The sequence below is a fragment of the Montipora capricornis genome, unplaced genomic scaffold (genome assembly GCF_036669925.1).
Source record: "Montipora capricornis isolate CH-2021 unplaced genomic scaffold, ASM3666992v2 scaffold_504, whole genome shotgun sequence".
Taxonomy (NCBI): Eukaryota; Metazoa; Cnidaria; class Anthozoa; order Scleractinia; family Acroporidae; genus Montipora; species Montipora capricornis.
Genome location: NW_027180244.1, coordinates 7,501 through 15,000, shown reverse-complemented (window position 1 = coordinate 15,000; position 7,500 = coordinate 7,501). Strand labels below are relative to the sequence as shown.

The following is a 7,500-nucleotide window of genomic DNA, read 5'->3' as shown; positions in this document are numbered from 1 at the left end:
TATATTATTATTATTATCATTATTATTATTATTATTATTATTATTATTATTATTAAGCCGAAAAGGTCTATTCAAAGTACTTTCAACCACATGACCACAGAGCTCGACAACGGAATCGCTAATTTCACTCGTTCCAGAGATTCAAACCCGATTCTGGACAAGTTATGAGATATTTCAGATGGCATATCTCCATTTATACAAATAAAATCATGTTGCACCGTCCACGGCATTGTAAGAACAAAAGGGAGCAAATTTTTTCGTGCACTTATGGCGGATTAGTCTCGAGGACTTCGCGAGAGCTCCGCGCAATCACGATGGCATTTTCACTTCCAGCGTTTCAACAGCCAATCAGATCACGAGTTTGGTCCAGGCCCAATTTTAGCGAGCGACGACATAAGAGAACATATGGGCAAAGCTAAAAATGGGCCTGATCGCGGTTAAGTCTGCGGTTAAAAATTCTCATCACGTGATAACATTTTTTTGTGGCTCTGGCGCAGGTTAAGTCTGCGGTTAAAAATTCTCATCACGTGATAACATTTTTTTGTGGCTCTGCGGTTTCGAAAATACCGATCTCGTGACGCCATTTTCTGTTACTCTCCCGAAAGGGAAAAGCGCGAAACGCTGTTGACGGCGAGTGAAACAGGCCGAAGCTATTACGGGGAACCCATTAAAAGCTTTGTCCGAGGAAATGAGAAACAGGTGGAAACTTTTCTTCAGTTTTTTTTTCCTCAGCCGTGGGAAGAACAAAGGAATAGCGCCACGTGGTCGGTATTTTCGAAACCGCAGAGCCACAAAAATGTTATCACGCGATCAGAATTTTTTAACCGCAAACTGAAATCAACGATCCGTGAAGTGGGCTGAAAAAAACCCCTGTCCACGGACGTCTGAGATGGATACTAACTTGATCACCACGCCCGCTGAATTCGATGTCTACTTTGCGATTTACTTGTGCAGCCAAAAGTACAATAGAAAATTTGAACGAAGTAAAATTCTACCAAAATGATTTTCGCTGAATCAAAATTTTTGGTTGTTTTCATGCTGCAAAATTTGTTGCTGATAGCAAAATATTTTATTCTTAAACTTCCTTCTGCTCTTCCTAAAACCTCAGTATTTACTCTTGCATCAATATTTGGTTTGCATAAAAAAGGCTAACACAATCTGTACCTTGGTTAGTCCGCATTTTTGAGCCATCCAGATACTAACTCCACCGGACAGGGATAAAGTCAGTCAAATTTTCCCTTACGCGCAGAGTGCACGCTTAACCTTGTGGTGAAAAAGAAGTTGTAAGGGAACTTGAAAATGATCAACATGGCAGCCTCGAAGCCAATGTTTCTCGATTCCTTTTTTTTTCTTCCATCTTTCTGGGTTTAGTATCTCCACCTGCCTTCTCAGGGACTATTTACCTAAGACATCTACCATGGCACTATAATGATTTACGATACTAAAACAATATCGTGTACTATTAGGGCTACATATTACGCAAAGACAACTTGAATCTCTTGAAAGACAAAACGCAGCTCACTTGACGATACTGAATAAAGCGCTGTGTTACTGCACTACCGGTACCACACGTACGCAAATGCGTTCCTATATTTTAACATATGTATACTAATCTGTCATATTTTTGCTCTACTACTACCTTTTAAAAGCGTGCTCTTAAAACGAAACCATCCGCAAAGTCGTTTATGCATTTCAGTGAAACTGATACTGTGTGCGTTAAAAAAAAAGAAAAAAAGAAAAAAGAAATAACATACAAACTAGAGCAAAAAGTGACAAAAATAATTCTTTATTAATACCTTTCTCATTGGAGTGGAGTACATTTCTTGTACCTAAAATTTTATCTTTTGGCAGAAAACCAAACATATTTAATGCAGTATTAAGTTCAGTTTTGAAATCGTGATAGAAAAGTTAGTTGCATAAACCAGTATTAATTAAAATTTGTTTTGTCCTCAAATACGATTTTCAGTAACATTTAATACTTTTAAAGGATTATTTCGTATTTTTCAAAGACTACCAAGCTACAAGCCGAAAATTAGTCAGTTAAACGATTTTATATGAACAATTAGCACCAGTTTGCATTCAAATTTTGCGTGATTTAGCTTGCTCAGGTTGCAAACATTTTGCTATTTTCGGAGGGAAGCGTTCCGAGTTCGAGCACAAACCTTTACGCAGAAAACGAATAATAGCAATAGTTGAAGAATATGAAGCATAAAAGTCTAAGAATTAGGTACCATGTACATTTTTATCGCGTTAAGTATCACCCATTTTCCGCCGGCATGTTATGCGTCCTTTGAGGATGTTCTTTAATTAAGGAGCTTTGAAAATCACAATTTTAACATGTCCGTAAAAGGTATCAACATAGAAATGGGAAAGAATGGTTGTTCTTCACCGTTGCTTGGCCTCGGAGCAAATTGTGGACAATTTGTCAAACAGAAAACCGCACTTTAACCGAGATAAAATAGAGAATCGCTGGAACTTGTAAATATGATTTTTGAATCACATAATGCACATAATGCTGGATCACATAATGAATGTAATAACTGTTTGTGTCGACATATTTTCCCAACGTTACTTTTACTATCTATTGGAGTGTAACTCAGACAGCCCTGTAACATAACAGTAGAAGATCTGATCTCGTGTCCAGTATAACATGCAAAGGAGCCTTTTTTCATAAAAAAAATGTTTTGTGGCATATTTTGCACCGCTTACTTTTTACAGCTAAGTCAATTCTGCCAAATGCAGTGTTTTCATAACCCCTTGATAAGGATAAAAGGTATCCTGTGAATCTCCCTCGTCTTCCTCCTCCACCTCTTCATCATCATCCTCGTAGATTATGATCATCATCAACATTACAAAAACATCAGATAACTCATGATGGTCATCATCGCCATCATTATCAGAGCTTCCATCATCTTCGGCATCATTGCAACTGCGGAGATAGGTACATTTAATTCCCGCTTCGCGGTATTGACATCCATTACTGGAACCTTGCTTCTTATTTAGACGGAGGATTGCATTGGTCTTTAACATTGGAAATACGTGTCTTAAGCTGGTACAGCAGGCAGACTAATTTCTCAATTCCGGCAGCGGTCTTTGCTGTGGGTTGCGTGATATTATACAGATCTGCCAGTGCGATTACACTAGTTTCATCAGCTTTTGGGAATGCTTTCCAAAACAATATCTCCCAAAAGAGACAAATGATCCTCGCGATTATCTGGGCAATTAAAGCAACTGTCTCATGTTGACAATTCAGGTGGCTCAGACTGCATTCGAGCCCATGACCTCGACCTATATATATATTTAGAATGAAGAACTGGAAATCCAACGATGTAGTCACGAGCCAGTACGAAATACTGACTGATCCATTTTGAATGAAAAACACATATGCCGTGAGTGGGAATCGAACCCGCGTTCCCTGGATTACATGTCAGGTGTGCTAACCACTGCACCATCACGACAACCCTGCTGGAAACAGAGCAATCAGAGAGGTGATTTGTTAGCCGCGGGGCTCCCCGGCGTTTTATCATTCAGGAACAGGACTACATCGGATCATCCGAAGAAGATTCACAGGCTACCAGAAATACCAAATTATATTTAGAATGAAGAACTGGTTGGATTTCCAGTGGGCATATATATCCGTCTTCAAAAACGTTGCAATTTTAAAGTATATATGATATATATATATGCCTTTTGTGTTCTCATCAGAAAGGTGAGACACGAGGCATGTTTATTTCCCGCTGAAGGAACAATGCGTTTTTCTTTTAACAAAACTAATATTCAAAAATTAACGGGAAAAAACCCACAAGCTATTTGAGGGAAATGGAACAGTATTTAATTGATTCAACCGGGAGCTCTTTAATCCTAATTTTTTTAAAGGTTCATTACGGGAACTAATATTTTACGGGTAGCCATCACAAAGATGTGTGGTCTGTAAACCCGCCAAGAAAATAACCTCCGAACCAACGAAAATTTATGACTCATTTAAGTCATTTAAGCCTTTGAATGATTCACCATGTACACGGGGCTCATGCCAGCAAGGGCGAAATCGAGAAGAATTAAAAGCAACTGAGTAAAGTGCTGCTCATGCTTCCTCGCTATTGTATCAGAGGCTGACAATAACTCGTGGCTTTGAACGTGTTCCAAACTAAAATGTGTTTTTCCAAACTTTAAAAATTTCGTCAAAAAATTGCCATTTAGAACGAAAAAACGACATATTTTGTGGGTAAGCAGTAAATTTTAACTGCAAACAATTTTTTTTCAGAGAAAATAACTGTGAATCGTCCAAAATGAGGATCTGACATGTGTGTTGAAAACACAACATTTTTTTCGGTGTTAGACGTTACACTTAAATTCTGCAGGTGGAAATATCAATCTTTGGCAGAGTCTATGATCAACTGGTGAAATTGCAGTTTATAACAAGCAGACTTGACAAAACTGCCACTAAACTGTAGTACCATTTGACAAAAATTCACCAACAAGGAAGCCAAAATTTTGCACTCTGCCATACTGATAAATTCAGTGAGGGTGCAAAAATTCTGCGTCCTGAACTCAAACACGTGGGTAGTGTGCAAAAGTCATGCACTTTGCTTAGTGATGAACAGCCTGAGTCAGATCATACAATAGCCCAAATCGTGATCAATGGATGACCCTGCTGAAAGGTTTAAGGATTAACGCCAAAAACAGATTGTTCAAGTTGTCCCAGTTCAATAATAACGCACCAACCTGAAGTTCATCCATTGTCTGCAATGGGCATATTTACTAAACTACGACAATGATTTCGTTTCGTGATTTCGTTGGTGTAGAGCACATTTTACGAGTTTGTCGATGACAATTCATCAACTAGCATCAGTGGTTCACTCTTAGTATAGCTGTCAAAAATTGTTTCTTTTTCTTAATACACAACAGTTAAAAAACTGCCTAAAATTGCTTTGTTTTAAACACCATTATCAGTACGCTATGAACATAACCTTAATTTAAACAATCACGAGACGAATCTATTTCAATCTAGCTCTTTCTTCTATTTCTTCTTTAAAATGCAGAAAAGTTAACCCTTGCGCAATTAATGCATCCACACCCGCAAACTGAGGGTATCGTCATTTGCTGTTTCAACACTTGATGACAAGTGTAACTCAATATCAAAATATCTTCCAAAGCATAATTCACAAGTTCTTTGCAAAAAATATGCCTTTTTCTCTCTCTTGGTACCAAAACTGAAATGGCGAGTGCGATAAAACAATTAAAATCAAGAGTTGGTACTGTCAGTCAGCCTTTACCAATGAACGAGACCTGTCCACAACCTTTATGAACGAGGTCTTAAATATCTGAGATTATTTTTTTTCCTCTAAAAAATCCGTCAATTTAGCTCGAGATTAAAAACGGAACTTTTTATCTTCTTTGATAGTGCAATCCAGGGGTCTAAGTTGATAAAGTAACATTCTCTTTCCAGTCAGTGAAGGTTTTCTCATCACATTGCAACCTAGCAAGCAAATAGTAACAATTATGCGGTGCACAAAAACCGAGACAACATTACTGTACTGTGTAATTTTTTCCGGTGTCAAAATCATTATGACCACGGAACCCGCCGCGGATCACGAAACCAGTCAAGACTCACCGTCACGAAAAAAAAAATAATTCAATGCGACTGTACCATCCGCTCACAAGGTAATTGTTCCACTCTCATCATATTACGTTTTCAAAGAGTTCTAGGGGGAAGGGTTCATGTCTGATGCGGCCCCCGTATTTAAAATACTTAAAGTTAAATTCCTTGTGCGCATTTTCGCCTTACTGGTCGTACGTTTCACGAAAAAAAAATGCAGTTTTTGGGTATGATCATGTATTTGCCAAAACCCGTATACAATACTAGGAGTTTCTCTGACAAGATTACCCCTTCAGCAATCAAAGATGTTTGCTCAAAATTGGAAAGATCATCATACCTCTTAAAGAACTTGAAGAGGTGGGCGTAGATGGTTCAATTAAATCAGTTTTTGTTGGAGAAAAACCGAGAAGAAAACTCCGTGCTTCTGCAAAAAACAATAACAACGATTAGAACAACGAAAATTTAGAAAACACTGTATTTTCAATTTAATTCATCATATTGATAAGTTGTTTTGTTTTTTATAGAATTTCTTTTTCTACCGTCAACATGCTTTCGTGAGTTACGGAAAAATATTTTATGCCCGGCCTGTCACCCAATGAATTAGCTGCTGTGTTCACGGCGACATTACAAATAAATTTCCCATAAAAACCAAGCACTAGTTGGGTTTTGCTCGAGGGCCGGAGGGTATAGAATGTCGAGACTCCCCATGAAAATAGTTTTAAAAATGTCGAGGGTTCACAAACTAAGTAAATAAAAAAAATGTAGATCGTGACCATTAGTCAAACTCTGCATCGTGTGAATAGCCTCGCTCTGTCACCTCTGCTTCATTGCACACGTGCTGTCCAGATTTGGATGAGTCACATGTTTTTGCGTTTGATTCCACGAACAGATGTGGGTTTGTGGTTGCAGATAATTTTCAATTTACAGATTCGCTTGACATTTTTTTCTTCACGTCCCCTGACCCTCAACAGAAACCCAGACTCTCCATGTATATAAATTGAGGTTTCCTGTAGGTCAAAAACTATTAAATAAGCAACCGGCGCTATCCGCTACACAGTTGTCATATCAAAATCTATCAACTGTCAAAATGCTTAATTTTCAAAAAAGCCATAGTATAGCAGCGGACCACTAGGTAGTGCAGTAACAGTACTTTAAAAAAATGTGAACAGGGTAAACCAAAAACGTAACAATATTTAAATAAATGAATAAATAAACGAAACTAATAATAATTTTTTCAAAGGTAAACTTATCATACTCATCTTCTTAAATTAGAAACGTAAATAGTGTTGGGTTTCCAACGCGGATTCTTGCGCGTTTTCTATTATAACTTGTGTATCTTCTTTCCAAATTAATCCTGCATGTATATTATAGAAGAACGTGGCGATTATTTGGAGGTGTTTGATTCAAGCAAATCTCCAGAACTTCATGAGGCTACAGGAGAGATTGACTAGAGTTCCCTAAAGGGGTTTGACTGATGGGTAATATCCCTCAAAAATGATTTCACTGTAAAGATATAAATGCCTTTTATAGCCTTGCTTTGCACAAGGCTCTTTCTTCGCGGCCTTCATCTCAAATGACTGGATTAAAAAAACAACCGATTTTCCGCTAATTACTTCTTTTTCAGATTTTATTTAGAAACAAAAAGAGAGAAAACATTCATTGATTAAGGCAATGAGTATGATTGCGTCACAACAGATGCTTATACTCAGACGCAAAGGGGATGAAAAAAAATGAACGAAAGGCATTCACTGTTCTTGCCCCTTAGAAACTATTATTGTATTTTAAATAAGATTAAGGTCTAACTGAATATTAAGAAACAACCGACTTACCACCGCTTATAGTCAGCACTGGACTTCCCTTTTCTTCATTGTCCTTTATGCATGTTGTCAACGCTGGAAACGTCC

General features: G+C 37.7%; 1 long non-coding RNA gene and 1 other non-coding gene across 2 annotated transcripts in view; both read right to left on the bottom strand.

Annotated features, from left to right (window-relative positions):
- Nucleotides 1–3,385: 3,385 nt before the first annotated feature.
- On the bottom strand, nt 3,386–3,458 carry Trnat-ugu (transfer RNA threonine (anticodon UGU)). Its single transcript has one exon. It is a non-coding gene; the product is annotated as a tRNA-Thr (tRNA).
- Nucleotides 3,459–5,343: 1,885 nt separating this feature from the next.
- Nucleotides 5,344–7,500, bottom strand: part of LOC138036824 (uncharacterized) — a 2,578-nt gene continuing 421 nt past the window's right edge. Inside the window, exons 2-4 of the long non-coding RNA XR_011130029.1 lie at nt 7,426–7,500; nt 5,934–6,020; nt 5,344–5,476 (exon numbers count right to left, since the gene is read on the bottom strand). The exon at nt 7,426–7,500 is cut by the window's right edge and continues 16 nt beyond it. This is a non-coding gene — a long non-coding RNA (uncharacterized lncRNA). The remainder of the gene's footprint in view (nt 5,477–5,933; nt 6,021–7,425) is intronic.